Here is a 26,915-nt window from a genome sequence, read left to right as displayed (position 1 = left end):
CTTTACAGGCAGCTGACAGTAACCTTTTCCTTGTTTAGCCTGGTGAGTGGGACATCAGTGTGCCTGACTATAGAGTCGCATATGACTAGTGTGTTGGGTACGTTGTTTTGCCTTATTGGCTGTGGTTGAGTGGCACACTGAGTCTGTGGGCTATGTGTCATTTGGGTTGTGTTGGGGGGTGGAGGTTGCTTGCATTTCTGCTTTGGAGGTCTTTGTTGCTTGAGAGCCTCCGTGAATGTTTTTGTGTTTCTATGTGTGGATTTTGGTAGTGTAGATTTAGTGAGACTATGTGATGAGTGTGGTGTGGTGCAAGTGTTTACCTTCTCCTCTTGACTGTCAAGTTCAGTCTTGATTGGAGAGAGCTTTACCTCCAGTTTGGCTAGATAAGTGCATCTCTCACATGTTGTAGTGTTGGGTGGTTGGAGGAGAGGGTTGTCTGTGTACATGAGGCAATTTCTACTTTGCCCCAAGATGCCCAGATTCATCAGATAGACAGGAGAGAACACTGGGAGCTGACCCTTGGACATGCCTGAATAAAAAAACTATTTTCCTCTAGATAAGTGAGAAAAGTGAGTACAAGAGTTGTTTTTCTCTAAGCAAGTGAGGAAAGTAAGTACCCAAACTGTTTTCCTCTAGGTAATGAGGAAGGTTGAGTGCTGCAGTAATTAGTAGGTTATTTAGTGCTTACAAGTTCTGAACAAGTGCCGATCACGAATAAGCAAATTCAACTGCTAAAAGTAAGAATCTGCATCTGGACTAAACTAGTTACAGGAAAGGTGAGAAACAAGTGCAAATGTGGGCTTTTAAATCAGAAAGTTGAGAGATATGGAAAAACTGCCCATCCGGCCAGTAACTACAATTTCTGGGCCAGAACCACTCCTTATGTGGTAGATAGGTTACCTAGTGCTTACCACTCCCACTGATAAGCCAGAAGGCTTCCCTCCAACACAGAAAGCTTGGGGGGGGGGCTCAGAAGCTTACATACAGTCCTAGATACAGCAAATCTGAATCTGGACTACACTAGTTACAGGAAAGGTATTTTTATTTAGCTATATATATATATATATATATATATATATACAGAAAAGTAGCTAAAACAGCAGTCAAAACAATTCAAATGCAGTGCAAGCTAGCAAACTTGAGTATGTAGCAATGTTAGACCAAACAGTTTAAAAAATGCAATTAAATTAAAAATTACTAAAAACAATGCAGAAGGAGTCTATTAGGTAGAATGAGGTAAAAAGATGGGACTGGGGGGAGTGTTCCAGATCAAATCTACAGTGGAGGTGGGCAACTGCAAAAACCTTCAAATTTAAACAACACAGGAATAGGGACGGTGGGTATGGGAAGACCAACACCTTCAGCAGAGATCTATAAAACTATACAGTGAAGCAAAAATAACAGTGCACAACTCTGAAGTCAGCCAGCAATGATATAAAATTAGTCAAACAACAATTACCAGTACACAACTCTGAAGTGCCAGAAAAATATACTCAGCTCTGTTTATCTCCAGATAGTTGGAAGAGCACTCTTTCAGGACACAGGAAAGCTCCAGCAATGATATGCAGGTCTACAGTGTGTGGGTCTACAGGGGTACCGCCCCAGTATTTGTGTCAACTCTATGCCCTATCCATACTGGGTAGGTGTGTTCTTTGCATGGTAGAGGATCAAGGTCATTATGGATGCCCCTGACCATGTGAACTACTTCTTCCAGGATTTCCACTGCTAGCTGCATGACCCTGGCTAGAGATCAGAGTGCTACTGAATGTGAACGATGTCTGTAAAGTGAGCTGTCATCATGACTGCATCCATGACTATGGCCACATCATCGACCACATCTGAGTATGGATACATTCACAACAGATGTAACAGTGGAAGTAGTACCACTGCAGGAGTGGCATCTGGCACATCCATGGCCACATCAACTGACACCTGAGGCCAACAGAATGGCCTACTGAATGCTGCCCTCCCAGTAGACTAGCCAGAACAGACACTGCACAATCTAGTATGTTTTTTTATCTTGTCCAGTGAGTCACACACATGGTTCATGCAGTCATGTATGTCAGGATATGCAACATGTTGTAGTCTGACTATCTCTTCTGAGGCCCTGGTAGAACTTATGTTTGCCTCCACAATGGCCAGGTTCATATATTCGGTGGCAGATTCTGACACACCAACCTCAGAGGAGGAAGGTAAGCAGACTTTCTTAGCATCCCTACTGTCATGCCTCTGTGTTACCTCACCCTCACAAAAGCTATGGGGAGTTTCTTCCAGCTCTGCAACTGGGGTAATCACACTATCCTATGTTGACTGTGTTCCCATGAACCCACACTCAGATGGGTCTTTTTCATTAGTATGTATCGGTATAATGGCTGTGTTCATACTGTAGAAAGTGGATGTGGGAGCCACTACTTCACATCAGACATACTGTCTGCAACCACAGACTGTGCTGGTTCATCACTGCCCTCATCATCAGATGCTATCAGTTCACCAGCATCAGTCAGAGAGAGAGAGAGAGAGTGAGAGATCCACAATGCTGGTACCAGACAATGCCTTACATGTGAATACACCAAGAAAACAATAAGAAACAAAGAAATAGAAACATGAATAAAACATAATACACACAAATAACTTTTGAGATATGTATAACTAATACCAAAAAGGTGTGCCCATACCATGTGCAGGTTGTCATTGTACTTCAGTGCTAGATTTCCCTAGACACACACATTTCAATTGATAGAGGTATTACAAGCATGCATCCTTATACATCCTAATAAACATTGTAAAGATATACCTGATTTATATGTCTGAATGACATACCTGCAGCATCACTAGTAAAAATCCCCTTGCTATCCTCTACCTCTGCCCCAACATTCAGCAACATACTGTGAAGCTCTTTTGAAATGCCTGGACCCCTTACATTTGAAAGGAACTCCTCCATTTCAGTGAGCAGTGACTCAGCAAATGACCTACCAACAGTAGCCCTTCACTCCCATGCAACTGTCTTTGTTCCACTAGTAGCCTTATCAATCATGTCAGTGGTCATATGGCATACCATTTTGTTATCATGGCTCTGGCCTCCCACAGCACTGACATTACCAACCAGCTGCCAACAGACAAGGTCATGAAAGGGCTTGACTGTCAAATGAGGATCTAGGATCTGTGTCCAATGGCATCTGGAGTTTTCTATGAGGATAACCCATTAGATTTGGACTCTGGCTCTGTACCCCTGTTGGGATAGAAGAAAAACAAGTATACCAGATAAAACAAGACACAGGGAGGGCGGTTAGGGGGATATTGCAGGCAGTTATACCTGTGGAGAACAATATATATGTATATATATATATATATATATATATATATATATATATATATATATATATATATATATATATCTCAGTATGTAGTCATTACTTTCTATTGTAGAAAACACTCTAAAAATAGTGATGCATATCCCTATATGTATTCCCTCACAAAGTATAAAAGATATGACTGCTGAACAGAGCACATTTATTTCAGGTGCATACAAGAATATATATAAATATGAGGAAGATAAAACAGCATAAGCAGAGCCAACAAAATCCACAAAAATCCTGCAATCCAGACACATTTCTGAACACCTAGGATGTTGCCCAACCCCCCCCCCCAGAAATAAAAGTAAGGGATAATTGCAATACAAAAAGGTTGCTGTTTCAAACGTCTGCCAGGATATACAGCACTCATTGCAAATACATTATCAGCATGTACTATGAAGGAGTAGCAGTATTGTGTTGTCAGCAATTTGTTTGGCAGTACCAGGGAAAACCAGACAGTCTTCCCTAGCATGGTGGAAGTTCCCTATCCTTATTTCCTACTTATACAGTGTAAATTCCATCCTATTGGATACATTAATTAAGTCTCAACTCATTATAATTTCTGAATCATTCTATCTGCTCAACATGCTAGGCAGGTAAACATGGTGTTATTTCTTTCTACTTGTATATTAGTTTACCTTGATGAATTTCTGTTGGTGTATCTTTAAACATTTGTATTTTTAGCTTTTGTGCCTGTTTGATTAATCAACCAATTATGATGTAACCAAAGCTTTATTACTTAGGAATGTGTTCAAAAGTGCTCTGATTCTTTGTGATGAAGTCCTACTTTACGATGGTTTAGGATGAAAAGTACTCTGAATTTGAACTTTTTGTGCTTAAAAGTATTGTTGCACTGAATATTAATGTGAATAAATCCTGTGATTTTAACTGATTCTCAGTTGTTTTGTGGTATAGACTTCCTTTCTGGAGTTGGGGCTTAACGGTTCTTTTGGCAGAGTGGGAGTTTTTCTAGAGGTGGTGTGAGTTCCGGTTCTATATTATATTCTCGAAAGCCGACAATATCGAAGCTGATATTGTCGACACGAGAATAGCGAAAGCACACAACATCGAACGTGTAAATGGAAATTTCCATAAGGGGAGATTTCCATTTACTGCAATGTAGTGCAGACTTGGAGTTGGTATATTTAAGCAATGGGGGGGGTGCAGGGGGTCTTGCCCCCCTACTTAAACCCGTTAGGCTACTTTTTTCTTTTTTTTTTTTTGTTGGTTTTATAAGTTCAGTGTTTGAAGACATCGACCATATGGTGTTCGATGTTTTTAACCATCTATCTTATAATATAGAACCATTAGTTCCTGCTTGATGATGTGCACATGCCTGAACTGTACAAGAGCAAGTATTAAGAGCTTTAGCTAGGTAAAGCCCTGTAGGCATGCCTCATTAGCAGTACTGGTCATTCAATTAGATTTCACCATCCCTGCCACTAGCAAGTACACTCACAGAGGGTGTGTTAGAGAAAAATGGCTTACAATGAATGTTTACGTTATATTTACTGAGTTTGGAGTGAACCTTGACACACACTTTTGTTACATTTAATAAAAAGATGAGGTGCCTATGCACATGAATGAAGACTGATAACAAAGTGACAAAGTGACTGTAACATATAGTGTCTATATATATATATATATATATATATATATATATATATATATATATATATATATATATATAGGTGTACTGTATAACTTCGAAAACACACATCTTCGAAATTAGACAGTAGACCCACACTTCTGCGAAAGTGCACTTAAGTGAAAGTGCACTTCCGCGAATATTGGTTCAACAAACTGATAAAAAACTTATAAAACATTGTTTTTGCAGGGGGGAAGCCCGTCTGCACCCCCACACCCCCCTACTTAAATATACCAACTCCGAGATCGCACTACAATGGGGATACACGTAAACTACATACTGGAATCAGCTGGTAAAACAACTTCCTCACTTAAATGGAAGCTATATACCTGGAAATGTTTGTATAGGTCTTTTTATACACCATAAGTAATGAGTAAAATCAATAAAAAAGACAACTTATGTAAGAGATGCAAATTAGAGATAAATGCTGATTGGGCACATATGTTTTTTGGTTATTCAGAACTAGACGTCTATTGGAAATATGTTAATAGCTTACTGCAAGCTATTTTACTGACAATTTTACCATATCTAGATCCTTAATTCTTTTCAACACACCCATACCAAAATGTGTTAAAACAATGAAACTTCCTTTATTCTGGTCAGTTCTAGTGGTGGCTTGAAAGATTATTGCTAGAAATTGGATTTCAGATTCTCCTCCATCTTCTACAGAATTTAAAAATGTTATGGTTGATGCATGTCACTTAGAACTAATGGCAATTAAATCATGAATACCTAGAAAAATGTGTTCCTATAATATGTGGGTTAGTTTACAGAGATTGTTAGAAAAAGAATTTATTATTTCATGAAAAATTAATGTGAGTATATATTAATGAGGTCTAAAAAAGTGGATGTCTTTGTAAATACTTTAGTTATTTTGTGACTGTTAAATATTTACATATCTTATTCTCATTTACATGTATGAATTATCAAGTTCATTTGGTTATATGTTAAAATTAATAAAGATGTTTTTTAAAAAAAGAAAGTACACACATGAAGGGATGATTAAAGTTGTGTGTTTGAATAGATATGGCTTCCCTAATATCACAACTGTGGAGTACGTCAGTCCTGCCTATCACTATTCTGTTATACACACACAGACACACACACACACACACACACACACACACACACACACACACACACACACACACACACACACACACACAGTACTTACCTATTCCCACATTCAAACACCTGCCTAAGTCCATATGCTATGGAAATGTGTTCAAAACACTCATGACACAGAAGAAGTTATCTCAGAGTTGTCAGAAAACACACACCTGAATGGATAATTTCAGCAGTGTGTTTGAACGGATATGTATTCACAAAAAGTGGGTTTGAGAGATCAAAATCCTGTAGCCATAAGTGTTTCCACTAGGTTGATGCATCCACATCACCGCTGTTGATTCAGCCATACTTGCCTGTTAGTCATATGTTACACAACCATAGCAGATCCGGGTCTATATCACTTTATCGAATGATGAAATGAGTTAATGCTCTTTCATCGATCTGATAAGGTCGAAACCACTAAAAAGCAAAGACACAGAACAGCGATTTTTTTTCTCAGGGGAAAAAAAATGCTGCTCTGCAAAAAAAAAAGTTTAAACATAAAATGAAGTGAGGGCTTCACACCCCACACCCCCCAGTGTGGTGCGCTGTGCCCCCCAACCCCCTACTTAAATATACCAACTCCAAGATCACACCATAGTGGAGGAAATGGCAAAGTCCAGAATATGGCCCACAGATTTTTTATTCCTAGGGAAAAAAATATTGATTGTCCTTGTCTTCGCTCTTTAGTGGTTTCAACCTTGACAGTTCAATGAAAGAGCATTTGCTCTTTTCATGATTCAACAAAGTAATATAAACACGCAGATACACATCTGCTGTATTTGTCATAACAGTGTTGCTGTCTAAGCCCACATTCTCTAGAACAGCACATTAACTGCTGATGCCAGAGAGACAGCCTTATTACAAATGTCAGACAATACACATTTAAGGGGTCTGCCTGAGTAGTGTGTTGCCATTCATATGTTTTATCTAAAAGGTAGTTCAAGACTCTGACCATTCCTCTCTCTGTGTAAATGTTACCACTAAGTTGAAGTATACACATCAGATCTGTTGTATAAACCAGCACTTTCTCTCACTGTTTTCGGACACATGCAAACAGAAAAAGGAGTGCCAAACCACAGATGGAACCAGAAGAACTTCAGGCAGCAAAATGAAGTAAAACACGTAGTTTATTCCAACCAACAAAATGACAAAGTAAGCGCTTTCGGTTGGGACACCCCACGCTTCTTCAGACAGTTAAACATTGAAAATAGCATCCCTGTTATATACCCTCTAAACACAGTAAGGCGGGAAATTAACTAATCAATTAATCAATTAGCAAACCAAAAGGCTTGTAATTAAATATACACAGTCAACCTGTCTCACTGCTATAGTTCTTTTATATAGAGCATGAACACAGATAAATACATCAATCAACGATGATGATAATAATAATAATGATAATAACAATAAAAATGCATATACATAAATTGGGCATACGAATAAGCCTAAATATAAGCATAAATACATCCCTATTTACACATACACCCAGAACTACAAGTATACAAACATATATACTCAGGACATGAAACTAGGCCATTAGAGAATGTATATAAAAATAATAATACTAATAGCCTAATCAAAAGGAATAATATGTATACATTTCATAAACTATCTAATCATCATTCTATAGAAACTGCCTAAAAATTACATATACCCACATAGTGAGATTAAATACAGATAATAATGATAAAATTCCACGGACTATATGATAAGTCTGAAAAACAACCTATGTAAGAATATCAAAAAGGTGTATAAAAATACACACACATATCCATGAATATGGATATAAATATGAATAGAACTCCAACATCATGGATAAATAAAACAATAAAAACAATAAAAAACAATACAATAAAATAAAAATAAAACTAAAACCAAAATTGAAAAAAAACAGCATATTCAATTCTATACATTATTCAGTTCAAGAATTGGTCTGATCGACACATGATTGTTCAACCCTGGAGATAAATGTGAACCAAGCTTTAGAATCCATTTCAATTCGGCTAAAGCAAGTTCATTAACTAAATCTCCACCCCGTAGTCTCTGTCCTAGCTCTTGTAGTACTCTAAAAGAAAAGCCATGTGAGGGAAATTCCATCATGTGTCTAGCTAGGGTATTGGTTTCTTTACAATTTTGGATACCATATAAATGATTGTAAATCCTATCTTGCAACCTCCTAGTGGTCAATCCCACATGTTTTCGGACACATTCACACTAAATCCACAGGGCTGGATTCAAACACCTGCCTAAATAAGTCTGCACTCTATAAAGTAAAGCATTAACTGTTGATGCCATGGGAGAATTATTTTAAAAGACAAAATATAGATGAAGTTTACATGACATATGTTTGCAGAATGAGTAATGTGATCTGACAGACAGACAGACAAAATCAATGTTTTGATCACAACTCACAATATACTGTAGCAATAAGTCATACGTCACAAAATCTGCATTAATTGTTGTGTTGGGAATTATGTATATGTGCATCAAATTATGGTGTGGTAAACAGCTATGTGATGGATGATAGTCACAGATATCAACTGAGTGCCATTCATACAGTCTTAACTGTTCATCTCCAGATCAATGCATGCAAGTCTTGCATTTATGTGTGGATCACTGACAACTCCCTGTGATGTGTGCACAGTGGGCAAGGTAATTACAAGCCATACATGTAAAACATATACACTGCATTCATTAATACTACCTGCAAATAGGTTTGTAATTCTACCGATTCAATGTAACGCACTTAGATGGGTAATGTGAGTCACTGTATAATTCAAAAAAGAAAGAGCCAGCAAAACAGTGACAATAAGGTTTATTTTAATACAATAAGGAGAACAAACAGACCGGTTTCGGCTAAATAGTTATTAAGCCTCCATCACTGTAGCCAAAACCGGTCTGTTTGTTCTCCTTATTGTATTAAAATAAACCTTATTGTCAATGTTGAGCAGGCTCTTGCTTTTTTCGAATTATACTGAGGACATTTGTAGCAGTGCAGCTACCATACTTGCAGGTTATTTCTACTTGAATACTAATGTGAGTCACTGCCACACTCATTTACATATGGAAGTAGCCATGCTCACACTGACACTTCATCTGTGTGCTTGATGACATCCATGCTGTGAATTAGCTCTGTGGCATCATCTGTTAATGCGCAGGAGTAGAGACCGTATGACTTACAAAAAACAGGTATTCGAACCCAGCATTGTGTACTACTTGTTAGTGTGTAAAATAACAAATGTTAATAGGCAGGGCTGGCTTACTTAGCTGGTATGTACATTTCTTCATATGGGTTAGATTTACCCAGTGAGAGGGTTTTGATCAGGTGTTTTTATACTTTTTGACATTTCAATACACTGCTCAAGTACTCCATTAAAGTGTGTGCTTTCTGACAACTGTGACACGATTACTTGTGTGTCATCAATTAGTACACACTTCCAGAGAATATTGGCATACATTGAATATGTTCAAATCCAGTAGTGTAACTCATATTGTTTTGCTTAGAAATTAAGTGGTAACCAGCAAGAATGGTTTATTCAACAGATCTTGATGTGTGAAATGTTACATAGTGGTAACACTATTAGAGTATGTTACATAGTGGTAACACTATTAGAGTATGTTACATAGTGGTAACACTATTAGAGTATGTTACATAGTGGTAACACTATTAGAGTATGTGTATTTTGATCTCCCAGGGGATACACTCCTTTTAAGTCAGCCCATATAGATTCAAACACAATGCTCAGGTTATCTCTTCAGTTGTATTTCTTTTCATAACAGTACTATTACTTCTACTGTGACATCAACAGCAACTTCACACATCTACAAACTGTTTGAATTAAATGGCCACATGCTCATACCCGGCATTATCTATCTTGTATGAGTGTGCAAGAAAAAATATATATGACATAATAATGATATTGGTGACATGCAGAAATAGCTTACTCAACAGTGATACCGGATTTTTTGTTATGGTTTTTGGATGGGTTGGTGATCTTCACCCCCTGATCACTGTACTTTCTTTTGAGCATGCCCAGTATAATGCTGTATGTATTGCATTTTCTGTACACATCAGGTAACACAAAATACCACAAGTTATCAATAGTGGAGTTTAGTTCTTGTCATTTTGTGACAAATATTGTTGAAAATTTGCCTCCTGCAGCATAGCCACGCTGCTGCACAGTGGAGATTGGGGACAATGCACAGAGGACACCAACAGTGTTATAGGCACAATGCATAAGGGACATCAACAGTGTTATAGGCCTGTCTAAAAATTGTATGACTACTCTAGCAGGTTCCCCAGTATATACAGTTTGTATGTTGCAACTGTCTGTCAGTATGTTGAGTGTTGTGATACAGATATTAGGATTTGTTGCACAATGCTCAGTTCAGTAGTCATTTTCCAAAACATTATTAGATGTGTACTTTGTCATTAGTGTGTTATCTGTGTATGAGTGACAATAGTGACAATAGCACACCTAATGTGATTCTTACATAGGTACACATGCTTTCCACTCCAATCATATAATACTGTGAGATTTCATGCAGAAGCTGTTCATACACAAAAATAAAATAATGCACATGAAGGGACTCTGGCTCACAAAGTTTGCAGACGATTGCAAGTTGGGAGCTATTATTAACTCCCTGAGTGATGTTGACATCCTACAGAAAGGCCTTACTGAGACCAACAACTGGTGTTAGAACTGTGGCCTTAAGCTCAATGCCAAAAAATGTGTCATCATCCACTTTGGGAAAAGCTCGATTCCCAAGAATTACCACATCAATGGTAGTCCACTGAACACAGAAGGCGTTATAAGAGATCTGGGAACACAGGTTGACAGCAACCTCTCTTTTGACCACCACATTGCCACTGTGGTCAGAAAGTCCTTATATGTGGCACATCTCATTACTAAATGTTTTGCATCCAGGAAGAAAGAGGTCACTGTCTCCCTGTACACTTCCCTCATTAGGCAAATCATTGAGTACAATGCCTCATTTGGCATGTACCTCACTAAATGCCTGAAACAACTGGAGAGGCCGCAAAAGTACCTCACAAAGAGGATCCTAGGCCTTAAACATTTGTGCTATATGGAACGACTAAAAAAACTCCAACTATTCTCTGTCTCATATCCCCTACTTAGAGGCAGTCTCTGCTTGATTTACAAAGCTATGTCTGACCCAGCTCTGTTAGAAATGCTACATCTAAAAAAATCTCAATCCCTCCTCACCACATGCTCCAGAGACTGCAACCTCATTACCACAATCAACAGAACATGGTGGAGGGACAGGTTCATAACCCAGAGACTGCCCATGCTATGGAATAGACTTCTCATACATGTCAAGCAGAGCACCTCACTGGCCCTCTTCAAGAGAAATCTTGATGAGTGGATGGGAAATAGAAAATTCACCCCAGGGATCACTCCAGTGGCTTTACTCGACAGAGGTACTGGGAACTAAGGTTGTGTGGCATGATGCCAAGGTAATCCAATGGACTAGGCTTGTAAAGGCCCCAGGGCCATTAGCCTATTACACACCTATGAACCTATGAACCTATGTGTTGTGATTACTTTTCCATGGAAGTAACTTTCATAAGTGGACTTGCTATCACACTTTTAATTATGTCCATATTCATGCACAAACATAATTACAGTTGGTAATAAATTGCCTCCACATTATTGATCCTAACAGGATTTCCATCTTAATAAAGGTTTTCTGACATGTCCCACATCTCCCATTTACATACATCTCACTTGTTATGGTTTAAACATCTGTAAACATTTATGCAGCATTATAATTTATCTGTTCCACATGACATTTTTGTTTCTGTGGAATATCATTGTGAACTGCAATCCATAATTATTTCAATGTGTTCTGTGTCTCACTTCCTAATGCCACATCTGTTATTATATTCACTTTAAGTACTTTTATTTTATTTATTTATTTTACATTTGTTGACCGGGATAGTCCAGCTGGATACATGTTCATTTTCAGCGGAGGTGCAGGGAGAAAAGCTCCACAAAATGAATAATAATAGTACAAGAATATTCAAAGAGAGCAAAAGGATGGAGATACCTCATTTCAGAAGGTACAACACAGTAGGAATACACTGGCACATGCTAAAGGTTAACAGAGTGAAAAAAAATATAAAATAGATCATTTCACAAATGTAAAGCACAATAGGAAAATGCTACAGTACACAGAAAGGTTGAACTCAGCAAACTTAACTGTACATTATGACATGACACAACATGAATAGAATGTCTGGCTTGCTACTAGTTAGATAGGTAGAGAGAGACCATGTTGTTGGATTGGGTTAGTCAGGGTTGAGGCAGGGGCAGAACCAGTTAGTTTTAAAATATATTGTGAGACCTTTTTTAAATAGGGGTAGAGATGTTTATTGGGTAAGTGTTCTAGGAAGTCGGTTCCAAATTTTACCAACTGAGTTAGCAAACAGGGAATCCCCTGCTTTGTTGTTGGATTTCAGTGTTAGGACTGATAGTTTGTTGGAGGAAAGAAGTGGCCTGAGACCATTATGTGGGCTGATAATGCTCTTGAGAGTTGGGGTATTGTCAGGTTTGTTGAGCACTTTGTGTGCTACTGTAAGCTGGTTGAGCTTTAAAAGCGAAGGAAATTCCAGCCAATCAAGTTGAGTTAGGTTGTTGCAATGGTGAGTCCTATATGCCATACCTGTGGCAAATCTAGCTATGTGGTAGTAACAGGAGGATACTTTGTTGAGGTTAGCTTTAGAGAAGTTAGTAAATACTGGTGAGGCATAGAGGAGAGTGGAGAGAAGATGGGTTCATGCAATAGCAACCCTAGCAAAAGGGATGAGGAAAGGTTTGACCTTGTAGAAGGATCCTTGTTTTTTGTTGACGGACTTAATAGTCTGGTCAATATGCACATCCGATTTGAGGTTAGTATCTATCAATACTCCTAGGAGCTTAGTTTGGTCATCTGAGGAGATGATTGTGCCATTGTTAGACCTAATAGTGAAGAATTGATGAGTGGATCTATGGGCAGTTGAGAAAAGCAGCAGCTTGGTTTTGTTGGGATTCAGGAGCAGTTGTTGATTAGTTAGCCAGTTTTCAATGTTGTTAAAGGTATTATGGGTTAGGGATAACAGATTTGTTTGTGAAGTGGAAGAGCAAATCAAGGTACAATTGTTGGCATATTGGATACAGTGTGCATTTGGAATGGGTAGTATGAAGGTCATTTATGAAGATAGAGAAGAGGAGGGGAGCTAGTATAGAACCCTGAGGGACTCCTAGGGTGACCGGGAGATGGGATGACAGCTTGTCCTGCCATAAGACAGCCTGCTGTCTGCCACTTAGATAGGATTGGAACCATTGTAGTGAGTGATGGTCCAGGAAGACAGCTTTCAGGGTACTGAGCAGTAGCTGATGGCTGACCATATCAAAGGCCGTAGAGAGGTCCAGAAAAAGTGCTGATGATAGTTTGTTGTTATTTTAATTAAGGTTGATGACATTGTAAAAGATAGGAGAGCTAATGTGGTACTATGGTGTGGTCTGAAACCATGCTGGGAGCCTGAGAGTAGTTTATTATGTTTAAGGTAGTGCATTAATTGTTTGTGGATGCATTTTTCCAATATTTTTGCTAGTGGTGAGAGTATGGCTATGGGCCTAAAGTTGGACAGTTCTATGGAACTACCTCCTTTATGTAGGGGTATTACATGTGATATTTTCCATATTGATGGAATGGTTGCCTCAGAGATGGATCTTTTAATGAGGATTGACACTGGGAGAGTGATGACATCTGCAGCTAATTGCAGGTACTCAGCTGGGAGGTGGTCGGCTGCTTGAGTAGTGGGTTTAAGGTTTTTGAGAAGGGTGCAGATGAGGGTAGTAGGAATAGGTTGGAAGCTAAAGGAGAGATGAGTTGTGTGATGATTTGAGCTGTCAGTAATGTTTGAGGTAAAGCGAGGGATAGGGTGAGGGGGGTTAGGACTGGTAGAAGTGATTTGGGTGGCTAGTGTCTGGATAGTTTCAGTAAAGAAGCAATTGAATATGTTAGCGATAGCTACTGGTGTTTTGTCAAGGGCTGCTGATGGGGTGGGAGTGGTGGTACAGCCTGGATGAAGGAGGTTATTTATTCCAAAACAGAACTTTTGAGGTTTGTTTTGATGCTTTTGTTGTAGGTGGGTATAGTAGTATTTTTTATCTAATATGATGGATTTTTTAGGGTCATTCCTTATTTGACGGTATCGGATGAGGTCTATTGGGTCTCTAGAAGTATGCCAAGTGGTCCAAGCCTTGTTTCTATTATTAGAAAGTTATTTTGGTCTTCATATCTCCATTTAGCCAGGGGGCAGTTCTAGTTTTGGCACGGATGGTCCGTATAGGGGCATGGGAGTTAAGGATATTGAGAAATTTAGTATTAAAGAAGGCCACGGCCTCATCTAATGGGAGTGTTTTAAGTCCAGACCAGTTGCAAGCCTTGAGATCATATAGGAAGTTGTCTAGGTTAAAGTTTTTTTTGTTACGTGTCACTTTATAGGTGTGGAAATGGGTGTTCTCAGCTTTGTATTTGATGATATAGGTTAGGCGATGATCACTTACGTCATCAGGTAGTGTGCCTGAATAGTGCATCTGTGGGTCACCATTGATCAGGATCCAATCTAGGATACTACTTTTGTCTTTATTTTTGCTATACCTAGTAGGGGAGGATATATTCTGAGTAAACCCATGAAAGTTTATTTGATTGCTAGGGGCTTCGGTGGAACAGGTGTTCCAGTCAATTTTAAGGTCACCTAAGACTATGGTTTCCTCCTTAATATGGGTAGAATTATCTTAAGCTGGAAACGTTGTTAACTCATTCCCTTCAGAATACCTGTTTTGAGTATGTAGCTATAACTCCCAGTGAATGTGGCTTAAGCCTTTAAAAATGAAATTATCACCTTACAGTTCAAATAAATATTCATATCTTTGGAAGTATGTCTTATCAGAAAATTGTAAATGGCAAACTATTCAGGATAAATTAATCTTTATATTGGTGGCATTCATTTAGTTTGATGCTTTAAACTGTATTTTATAAGTCAAAATAAAAGCAATGAATATTAATAGTATAATGTTGTATAAACAGCTTATGATATCTCAGTAACTATTCACACAAGACAGTTACTACCAGCAGGATTTTCTTCATACTGCTAGGAGCTTTCATATGAGACTATGTAGTTCTGAGTTTGTTATCTGAACATTGAGATATTTAAAGAAATATGAAAAATATTACAATGCAAACAAACAGTATACAAATATATTCACTATCTCTTTAGCTGCATCAAGTATCAATGTACTTGTGTTTGCCATCATGTATGTTTTAAGATGAAATCTTATGATATTGTGTGTGTAGCATGGTTCTGGAATTATTAATGCAAATATCAACAAGCAATATTTGATGCTTAGAGTCATCATTCGGCTGTAATGCCAGACACTCATCATAGGATATATGTCTTTCCTGGATTTTAACAATTTTAAAATTCTGAAAAGTTAAGTCTTTATATGGCTATATAATTCATTGACGTTGTTTGGGTAAATATTAAGTTAAGAAAAGTGGGAATTCATTTTGATGTTTTAAGGAAATCTGTGAGCATACGATTTTGATTTCCATACAGTGTTTGATACTACCATACCTTTGAATAAGCAGGTTATTGCACAAACTCTATAAATGTATGTTACCCAGTTCTTACTCATGGAAAGCAGCAACTACAAACAATTATAATACTTACACAAAGGAAACAATGGCATCTATACACCTCAGTTTCATAGAAGCAGGTGTGCTTATCACTGTTATGGCGTATGGGTTAGAGTTACAATTGTCTAGGTGAGAGATATCTAAGATGAAACTTTTGATGAGCATAATTTCATAGCTACCATAATCAGAAGACCAGTATCACCAGAAAGTGAAAAGACATGTATGCATTTTTATCTGATCTTGGTGTTTTATAATACATTAATGTGATTTCAACAGTATAAGTAGTTATTAGTGATTTTTGTTTTTTACCAACCGAGAATGACAACATGGAAAAAGAACAATGAGATGACTTTGTTTTTTGTCTAAGCTGTCTCATCCTCAAAATGCATTCTTTGTCTTCAGAAGATGAAACGATTACTCCTTACATTCTCAGACTAGTTCCTCTTTGCATTTATTTAGAATGGCAGTGCATGAAGGCACTGTTTACTTTGAGAATCTTTGAAACTTTCTTTGATTGGCAAAGTCTAGTTTGCGTACTGTCCCACATTTTAACAATAAGTCTATGTATACTTTCTTCTTCTGCTACAAAATAGTGCATATCTATTTTAAAAACTGGGGATACTAATATAACAGAATATCATTACAATATATCATTGAATATAACGCCTCCTTTGGCATGCATCTGTCCAGATACATGCAACAACTGGAACGCCCACAGAGATACATAACTAAAAGGATAAAAGGCCTAAGGAACACATCTCACATGGATCTACCCATTGGGATTAGTAAAGCCAATCTATAACCACATGGGATAGGTTATTTTGCATACAAAAAAGGAAAATGGCTAGATTTAAAACACCCTGCAATGGCAGCTAGTCTACTTCTTACCTATGAACATCTGAACCAATGTAGTAGCTCCCAGTTACTCAATTTCTATGTTGGGTAGCAGGATCCTTCATTACGAGACTATGCATTAAAACAGCTGTGAATTCTGCACGTCTCAATCAATTTATAGAAAGAGGGCAGCTGTAAATGACACACAGTAAAAAAATTGTAAATGCCTAGGAACTTGATAGGTTTATGACCTCATGGGGTGAGAAAAAGCAAAAGATTATTAAAAAAAACTTGAAATGCTTGATATATGGGATTTTATTGGGTTAAAAACTGTAAAGGTGATGGGTATGTATGATGCAAATGAAAGGATGCCCAATTATAATACTAGTGTTGTGAGGTTTCATGTACTCTGTGGTGCAGAGAGGTGGCATTCAGACTGCAAACCCTGTTAACCTGGACTTTACTAGTGAGCCTGGCACATGAGCATATGACTGGGGGATGGGAACAGAAGTTGTATTTTACTGGTTTGCCTATCCATGGAAGAATGGAAATAAGGTGGGATAGCAGTCCTGGTTGTGATACTGGGTTATGGATGGCACTATAGACATTCTCAGCTGTTAACCTCCCTATGTCATTGCACTTCAGGCACTGGAGTGGAAGGAGGAAATCGGTAGGACATATAAACAAAAACATCCTATGGTTACAAGAATGATACTGCTTTGGGATACCTCAATGTCATTTTATCAAATGGTTGCATTTAAGATCAAGTGTGTGTGTGTGTGTGTGTGTGTGTGTGTGTGTGTGTGTGTGTGTGTGTGTGTGTGTGTGTGTGTGTGTGCATGTGAGGTGGGGTAGGGGGGGTCAAGACTTACTCCTGGAATCCAAAATGCAGGAGACAAACAGTGGCCGCCAATGGTTTGCTTCATATGGGCCAAAAATATTTAAAAGAAAACATTGACCAAATTAATTAAAATATAACATACTGTGCACTGAGAAGTGAATTGTCAAAAAAAGGACAAAACAACTAAACCACAATTTTTATTTATATGTGGATATGTAAGATTCTTTTCTATGATATAAATACATCATAAAAAGGAAATGTTGTATTTAGGGCATAGTCCTTTAAAGGAAATGAAAGAAAAGGTCAGGCTAGCTGTGCCACATGCTTTAGCCTTTGAAAAATATTAAGTCCACTCTAAGAACTTGTCTTACTAGATTTAGAAAGAAAAAAAGGTAAGAGGCTACTATCTTGTCTTACATTTACCTGATAAAAGTGTTTCAATTGAAAAAAAAATCATTATCCACGTTTATTCTTCTTAAAAAAGAAATATTTTTAAAAGCACTAAATCAAGTTACACGAAATGCACTAGCCTATGAAGAATTAACTATCAGATTCTGAAAACAAGTAGAAGGCATGACAAGTGAATAGTTTCAAGGCTACTTTATAGGCTACAAAAAAATAACACACATGCTAACATTAAAGTTGGTTTTATTAAAATTAACTAGCTTTTATGTTTATTTTTGCTGTTGACAGAACTTAGAGGAGTTGTTTTCACTTTATTATTTTCCTGTGTATTTTTATTTTTTTCTATATATTGTCATTGTTTACTCGTGTATTAGAATTAATATATTCATAATATGATTAATGTGATATTAATATCGTTAATATTATATTCATAATATAACTGCGGTGGTGGTGCTGCGGTAGAGTTGTCGCCTCACAGTTAGACGTTGCCCATTCAATTCTCAGTTAAAGCCTCTTCGGTGTGGCAACATGCATGAATGGGCGTTCCTTCATTGAAGGTTGTGCGTTAGGCCCGGCAAGCCAGCACGTAAAAATCTACTGCCAATCATTAGCGGACCGGAGTTCCGCTGTGGCGTCCCCTAAAGCCAAAAGACACAAACAGACAATTATATTCATAATATATTGTAAGTTTTATAATATGTGTTCAGCTAAGGAGTCATATAATCTATTAAATTCCCCATGCCTGTATGGTATTTATCAGTTATTTGAAGATTATAATTAATAGGGTCTTTTAAAATTTTTATTCTGAAACAAATGATCATTTGTTATTCTTCCTCCTGAGTCTATATGTTCACTACTATTTTCTTAATGTCATAAAGCTACACCTGTGCAACCATGGTAGAAGAGGAATATATGAGGCAGAAGGGAAATTGCCTCATATTTACTGATAGCCATCTGTTATTGGAGAAGGAACACATTTTTCAAAGAGACATTATATTACATGTTTAGATAATAAATTGGACTTAACAATTTATTTTCTTTGATGTTGTAGTCTATCAACTTGTTTCCCATAACTCATTCATTAAAGTTCATTCTCTGTCCAGTGATGATAGGAGACTGACATGGATAGAGTCTTAAACTTTCTATTTGGTTTGTAGAGATATTATTTAAGGCCTCCTTTTTTACAGGACAGGCAACATTCCCAATACTACTTGTACATTAATATTACAGCAGAGTTATTCTTACTCAATTATCTCCACCACTCCTACCATCATCTGCTATAGTATGCAAAGTGAAGTCTTCTTAAGTTATGCCACAGATAGCTGTCTGGAAGAATAATGGTTGCTAGTCAGAAAATTTGATTGTGCTACAAGAATCAACCTTAAGACAGTATGTTGACTTTCCTCCCTGCAGCCAGACTAGAACAACTATCTAAAAGGTTTATGATGTCATTGTCAGTACTGCAATTTAGCAAAGGATCATGTCCATGAAAATGCAAAAACTGTAGCATACAAACTAAAGCCATAGGTAAATTGTGGTCATCCCCCAAAATTCCCCCCATATATAGGGTCTTGTTGCCTCATTCTTAGTTGACATAACCCAGTCTGCAGTAACTCCAAATCCCAAACATCCCCGTACAGAAGTTCTTGTCAGCTCACCCTTTATAGAGCTTACTCTACAGTCACGCATCCTCAAGTGAGCTTATGAACTTTCATTTAAAATGGTCTGCCACTGAAGCAAATATCACTTAACCAAAAGATAACTTACTCCTCTAATTTCATTGGGCCATAAGGCTATCCATTTGCCCTAAATATCCTATCTCATTGGAGTCTGATACATTTAAAATTTGAAATTCTGAGGCAGAGATGGATTATTTAAGTAACTGTTTAACTTATCCCTGTCTCTTGTCAACTTCGTTAACTAGACAACCCACCCAGTGCATTCCTGAAAAAAGACACTTTAGTCTAGTGGGTTTACCCAGTTAACAAACACAAAGCAATAAATTAATAACACTTACAAAAACATGTTGTGTAATAGAAGATGAAGGCAGTGGTACACATAAGCTACTTACTGCTACTAGGAACAAAAACATATTTCCAAAATCTCTTTTCAGTTTACTTGTTCCAGCCGTAATAATCCCATTGTTACTAATGTTGTTTGATAAAAAAACAAGCCATCTTTAATTATATTAGCAAAATGTGGGTAGTAATATTAGCTATTGTTTATTAAAGGTTAGTGGCACAGCTATTACTGATAAGTCTAAACTGACAAGAGTATTTTCCAGCATATCTGCACACAGTGTAAGAGTTCAAAAATAGTAACATTAACAAACATTTTGCTTCTGCACATTTCTTGCAAATACTGCTGCACAGTGAAACACAGCATTTAAAAATATTAATAAAACTATATTACTTGGGGAACTACTGTGACTCTCTAATTGTACGTGTAGCATTGCTTTTCATCAAATTAATAAAAGAGTAGCCACTCCAGTGGTACTGCGGGATAAAGCCCTAACTATGACCCAAGTGGCGCATGTACAATTAGCAGTTCAGCTCTCCAATGGAGCTGGCACGGGCAGGGATAATGAAGGGGCACATCATGCTCAACTTCCTCAATGGGAAGAGAAGGGGGTAGAATGGGATAGGTACCCACTTGGGGCCACATGCTCTGAGCACAATGTTTCAATGAAGAATGGGGAAGCTGCTTGCAGTACTTTGCTTTGAGTGTTCAAGGAGTTTCCTGCCAGCTTAGGTCCCTTGCAAAAGCAAGGTACAGCACAGCACAGTACAGCACTGCACTGATGACCATTGCATGTTTGACTTGTAGAAAGTGTTATCTGTGCAGGGATTGGAAAGAGGAGCTTGGGTACGTCACTCTTCTGGAATTGAAACTGGCCCACTCTCAAACACCCAAGTCTCACCAGAAGATGAAATGAATTGGATAATAAAGATCTTCTGACAGGAATGAATGGATTTTAGGACTATTGTCCAGCATGGAGTTGTCTGGCTGTCACACCTGATGGAAAAAATAGGTCAAATAAGTGAAGAAAGAGGAGCCATTGGGCATGTCCAGGATAGAGTACCAAAAAACAAATCAATTAAGAAAGCAGTTGTGTTGTATTTAAGTATCCTGTGTGTTTTTAAGGTTTTTGTTCTGGTACACTTTATGCAGCCTTTGTGTTTTGGTTAAGAAAACAGTTGTTATTTCCATCTTTTGTGGTGAGAATCCCAGTTACTAAATTAACTATAAACATTTTATAGAAGAAGCGCACCACCAGGGTTTCTGCACTCCACACAGTTTTATTAATAAAATAAGGTTAAGCGCTTTCATCAATCAAAGTTGACTTCATCAAAACAAAAAAAGCAATTAGGAGGAAGGTTTAAATAGTATAAAATCAACTATCACTGGCTAAAATTAAACCAATCACCATTCATTATTTTAAAATAAAATCTACCAACTCTGAAAATTACTTTTCTTTACCACCATAAAATACATAAAAATACAAGAGTTTTTATAGCCAGTCACACTGTTAATATTATAAGATACTCTGACCAAGTTAGCCATTATAAAACAACCCCCTAAAAAAATAGGCTTTAAAAGTTAATTTTAATTTATAATTTTCCTGCCTTCTCCTTCAAGGCTAGCAATATAGATATATCCCGGGATTCATGAAGCTCGGCGCAAGGCCGGCATTAGACTTGCGCTGACCGTGCGGCGTGAAGATGGTGCAGTAGCGCCAAATGCATATTAATGAAGGTGCCCTGCTGCCACATCCACGTGCATAGGAAAGGAGCGTGAGTGCATAGGGCACGTCGAAGTGCTGCACGGAGGCATGGAAATGTTAGCTGTCGACGTGCAACCTAAAATGCTTGCATATAACAATTTGCAAGCAATAGTAATCACATCTGTCAGTGTCCGTGGATACTGAAACGTATGCAAAGCATGCAAGACAGTTCCTGCGAACACAAAATGAAGAAGCAACACAAATGCACAGTAGGGAATAACGGGTCCCTAGCCCGCGAACAAATGACATTGAAAACCGTGTGCCTGTAGTCCAAAACAGTGTAGATAGTTATACCAAGTGGAAGTGAAATGCATCATATGTTAGCGCGCCGCCAATAGGTACATCCAGCCCAATGGTCAGGATCAGCAGCTGACCCATATTGTGAGGGAGGGCACACAGCTGGGCAGATGTGTCCATAACAAAAAACACAACAAATGTAAATATCTAGCGACTGTATGACTGAATTTTATCCCACAACGCATGTAATAGTCATATACAATAGGTATGTCCGTATTTCACATACCAAATGTGACAGGAAATAGAATAAGCATGTAAACAAAACAGAAGGAGCACATAAACTGCTACAACAATAAGGCAACATGTAGGCTGAAAGGAACAGTATTATCCGTAGCATTGACTGTGGGTACGTGTTGTCCAGTACATTCGGATATGTGTCCGGAATATATCCCATCCTGGACATAGGAAAATGTGGCATCCTACCAATGATTAGAACAGTCGTCCAAAATCCACACATCAGCAGTCCAAGCAGAACTTGTCAGGATGTGTCACAGTTGAACGGGTATTACCCGGGTATACCAACCATGTCATGAAAGTTAAGTATGGGCATGTACCTATGTGCGTGAGGTATAGCATGTGGAAAGTCAAACATGGCAGGGTAGTCCACACAACCATACAGGTACCCGACATATGTAAGGTATGCAATGTGTTACCTTGGCCATGTCATGGGCCATCAACCAAAGCAGTGATGGATGGAATGTCAGGAATATGTGTGTGTGGGGGATGGGTAATGGTATAATCCTCCAAAGCGACACTGTGTCGTATGCAGAATAGGTGAACCAGAGGTGTATGAGGGAACAGCGGGTGAAGCAGAAAGAAACACAAAAACATGTATACACATCTGCAATACAACCAGACAGGCCATACTGTAGAACACAATCCCACAAACATATGAATATTAAAATGTGCGATACAAATGTACAGACATGCCACCGGCACATACCCACAGATTGGTCCTGATGGAACTGGCCATATCAAATGCAACACACCTGGATGCATAATGGACTACCCAGCATCCCCTCCACAGCACACAACCCGCCCCCATACCTGAACGTCCACCAAATCCAGCCATACTTGGCCTACTAGTTTGATGCAGCCACATATACACATAGTGACCACTACACATATGTAGTAGGTAGTGTCACCCTAGGCAGTTTCAGGATTGCAAACTATGTATCCCTTGCATGTAAACCCCCCAGCACATTTTCGTAACGCCAGAAGAATGTTCGTTATTGGTCTTGTTAAATTTTTGGGATATCCCTCATGGGATAAGTAACCTGTGTAAACATTAGAATGGGTATGAAGACACGATGTCCAGTCCTGTAGATATCTGGATACAAGTTGGAATGTGCAGTAGTGGTGCAGCCCTACATGGTCATGCAGAACTTACTACCCAAGATGAAACACCTGCCCGTGATGCACGTGTCCCGACACGAATAAGCGAGAACATATATTGCACACATTTGCATAGTGGCACATGGTATATGGGTGATGAAGGCACTGACATAAACAGGATACCCCCTGATCCACTGTGTGAGGGACAAGTAATGTGTGTGTAGGTGTGACCAGACCAACAATGATAGAATGCCAAATGTACTGTGATTGTAGGAAATAACTATGTAACATACTGCATGTAACAGTTGCCTAAAGCAGTCATGTCAGGATATGTAATTCGTACAAGAAACAGGCAAACAACAAAAGTACCAAAGGTATAAGCTCACAGCTAGGAAACAAATGAATGTTCTAAACTTGCACTGACTGTGGCTATGTGTTTTGGCCCAAACAATCTGGTGTCCCCAGTAGGGTTACCATCTGTCCCACGTTGAGAGAGACAGTCCCTCTTTGGGCAGTTGTGTCCTGACAAAATATATTAAAAATGGCAAATGTCCTGAGATTGTAGGACATAATTATGTCACATATGTTATGTAATAGTTGCATAAAATAATTATTTCTATATCTAAAATGCCTAAATGTTACAAGAAACAGAATAGGCAACTAAACCACTACAACAATAAGCTTTTATGTAGGCAAATAAGTAAATCTTGGCCATTTAAAAAGGTGGCAACCCTAGTCCCCAGAATACATCTCACCTTGTACATATGACAATGTCAATGCTACCAATGGTCAGAGCATTCGTAAAATAACTGGCCAGCCTCTTAACCCCTCACAAAGCCAGTGATCTTTGGAGGAAAGGTGTTGAATGAGAATGACTACTTACAACAATGAAGAGTAATAGACTCATTTAACTGCAGAAAATTAGTAGTATTACGAATCTGTCAACACCTTCCAAGTTAATAGTACTAATATGGTAGAAGTGCCTGTGATTGTCCCTGCGTTGTCATAGCCTTGCCCCTGTTACTGTAGAAACAAGTCCCCGAGTATCACAGAGGTCAGTACAAGTAGACTGTTAAAATCTGGACTAACTCTGTCCATGTGCTACATCTGATCTTTGAACAATGCCAGGGCAGTTCTAGTCACCCGGCCGAGCCTAAACCCAGACCAGCACATGAACACCCTGACAATAAAACACGTGCATATACGAGGACTATAAGCGTAGGGGTTCTGAATATCCTTAGAGTGAGTAGATATGCAGCACGGGTCCAGAGCAGTAGGAAACAGGGAATGTCCTAAGTGTAGTACCGTGGTTTACCCAGCAGGAGAATGGATGCCTGCTGTGTAAGGGAAGCGGTGAGGTCTATGTCAGAGTAGCTATGAACCATGGGTATACATATAAATGAGCAAGCACAACAATAGTGTAGTGGTTACAGCATCTGGCCAACGTAAAGGCATTCCCGGTTCAAGTACGACTATAGCACATATTAATTGTGTAATGAATGCCTCTGTGCTGTAAAGCCAACATTTATACATGTAAAGGTGACCGCGTTTGCATGGGTCCGTTAACCGGATTCCATCAAAGTGGTATTTTCATAAGGAATAAGGCACATGTAATCCCAAAGAAGTGCCTGTAAACATATGTAACTCAGAATAAGGTGATGCAAGTGTGCCTGACCGGGTGTACGCAGCTATTAGCATAGCAAATGTATGTTGTCTTGTACAGCTGTAACTTTTATATATATAGATAGATAGATGTGTGTGTATAGATAAATATCCACAGACATAACAGAAATATGCAATTAAATATCTACATATATATCTATATACACACACACACACACACACACATATATATATATATATATATATATATATATATATATATATATATATATATATATCCACACACACACACATATATATATATATATATATATATATATACATATATATATATATATATATATATATATATATATATATATATATATATATAGATATATATATATATATATATATATCTATATATATATATATATATATCTATATATATACATACATATATATATATATATATATATATATATATATATATATATATATATATAGATATATAGAGAGATATGTAAGGAACGCCGAAAGATGAAAGCAAACATAAGGGTTGTAAAGGGAATCCAGAGCAAGTAAGGAATTATAAAGTGCTTGCAGCGTATGTCACATAAAGCTGCACAAGTGTGAGTAGAGCACCGCTCTTCACACCAGAGGCAGGGTTATACCAGTGGCCATAACATCGTTGAAGTGCTACATCAACATTGTAAACAGACAGAATGTAGTACATGTTGTGACCACCTAGACTTGTATCCCACAAATCATTCGTAATCCATAACAGTAGGAAAGGCACGTATGTGCAAATATGAATGGATGATGAGTCTGTGAATACACGAGGTGGTACAAAATGTGTGTAGGGTCCCAACGCTCATGAGAGGGCAATGTGTAAAGGTGTGTCATGGCTGTGATATCAGGTGTATAATGGCTGTTATGCATGGAAACTCAACACGGGTGTGCAGAAGAAACTATGGATATGTGATTATGGACACAGGAGTGCTAGGGTATGTTGCGGCGGGTGCAATGGAGCAGCCCGTGGAGGTCAGCTAGTACGTAGGTGCGATTCCCAGATAGAGCGTCGTTTGCGTGGAGACATGCGTGAATGGGCGTATCATTGTTGGACGTTGTGCGTCAGGGCTGGCAGCCCGGCACATAAAACCTATATGCCACCCATGAGCGGAACGGAGTTCTGCTGTGACAACCCCAAACCCAGAAAAGCAGAAAGACACAACTACATGAAGACAACAATATGTTGACGTACAGTCACAGTAACACAAACACTCATCCTATCAACAGTAATAATATGAATGTGCACAGAAACAAGCACAGTATCAGGAATAATAGGCTGCACATACAAGTAATAGGTCGAATGACACTGTATCACATCCTAGTTAGCAGCAGCACCCCAGACATGAAAAATGTGCGACATCTGTCCGCTGTATAACGTGCAATATACTGATCACAAGTTCACCTGAGTGAAGTGTCGGTGTCATAATGTCAGGCAATAATATGCTGTTGAAGCAGAGATAAAACCCAATACGCATGTGTAAGTGTCCATGTCTGGGAAATGTATAGGTTAACGGACAGACAGATGTATATATAGATAAAAACGTATATATACATATATCTATATTAATTTACACACACATATATATTCATATATATATATATATATATATATATATACATACATACACACACAAGGATATACTACGGATATATATATAGATAGATATATATACACAAACAACAGGTATTGATATATACACATACACACAAAACAGAATATATATGTCAGTGTAGATATACACATGTACATAAATAGGTTACTTCACAGCAATTAGGGGTAACATATTTACAGCCTGGGCATATGTGACTGGGAGGTACAATAAATAAATGTTGTACCCCCCCCCACACCGCCCAGCTAGACAGGACAGACATACAGACAGGCAATACAGATCAATACACTGTCGCTGTCCAAAACACCAGTAGGAA

This window comes from Protopterus annectens, chromosome 2.part1 (genome assembly GCF_019279795.1).
Source record: "Protopterus annectens isolate FY-2018-M chromosome 2.part1, PAN1.0, whole genome shotgun sequence".
Taxonomy (NCBI): Eukaryota; Metazoa; Chordata; order Ceratodontiformes; family Protopteridae; genus Protopterus; species Protopterus annectens.
Note: the sequence above shows the minus strand (reverse complement) of the source record.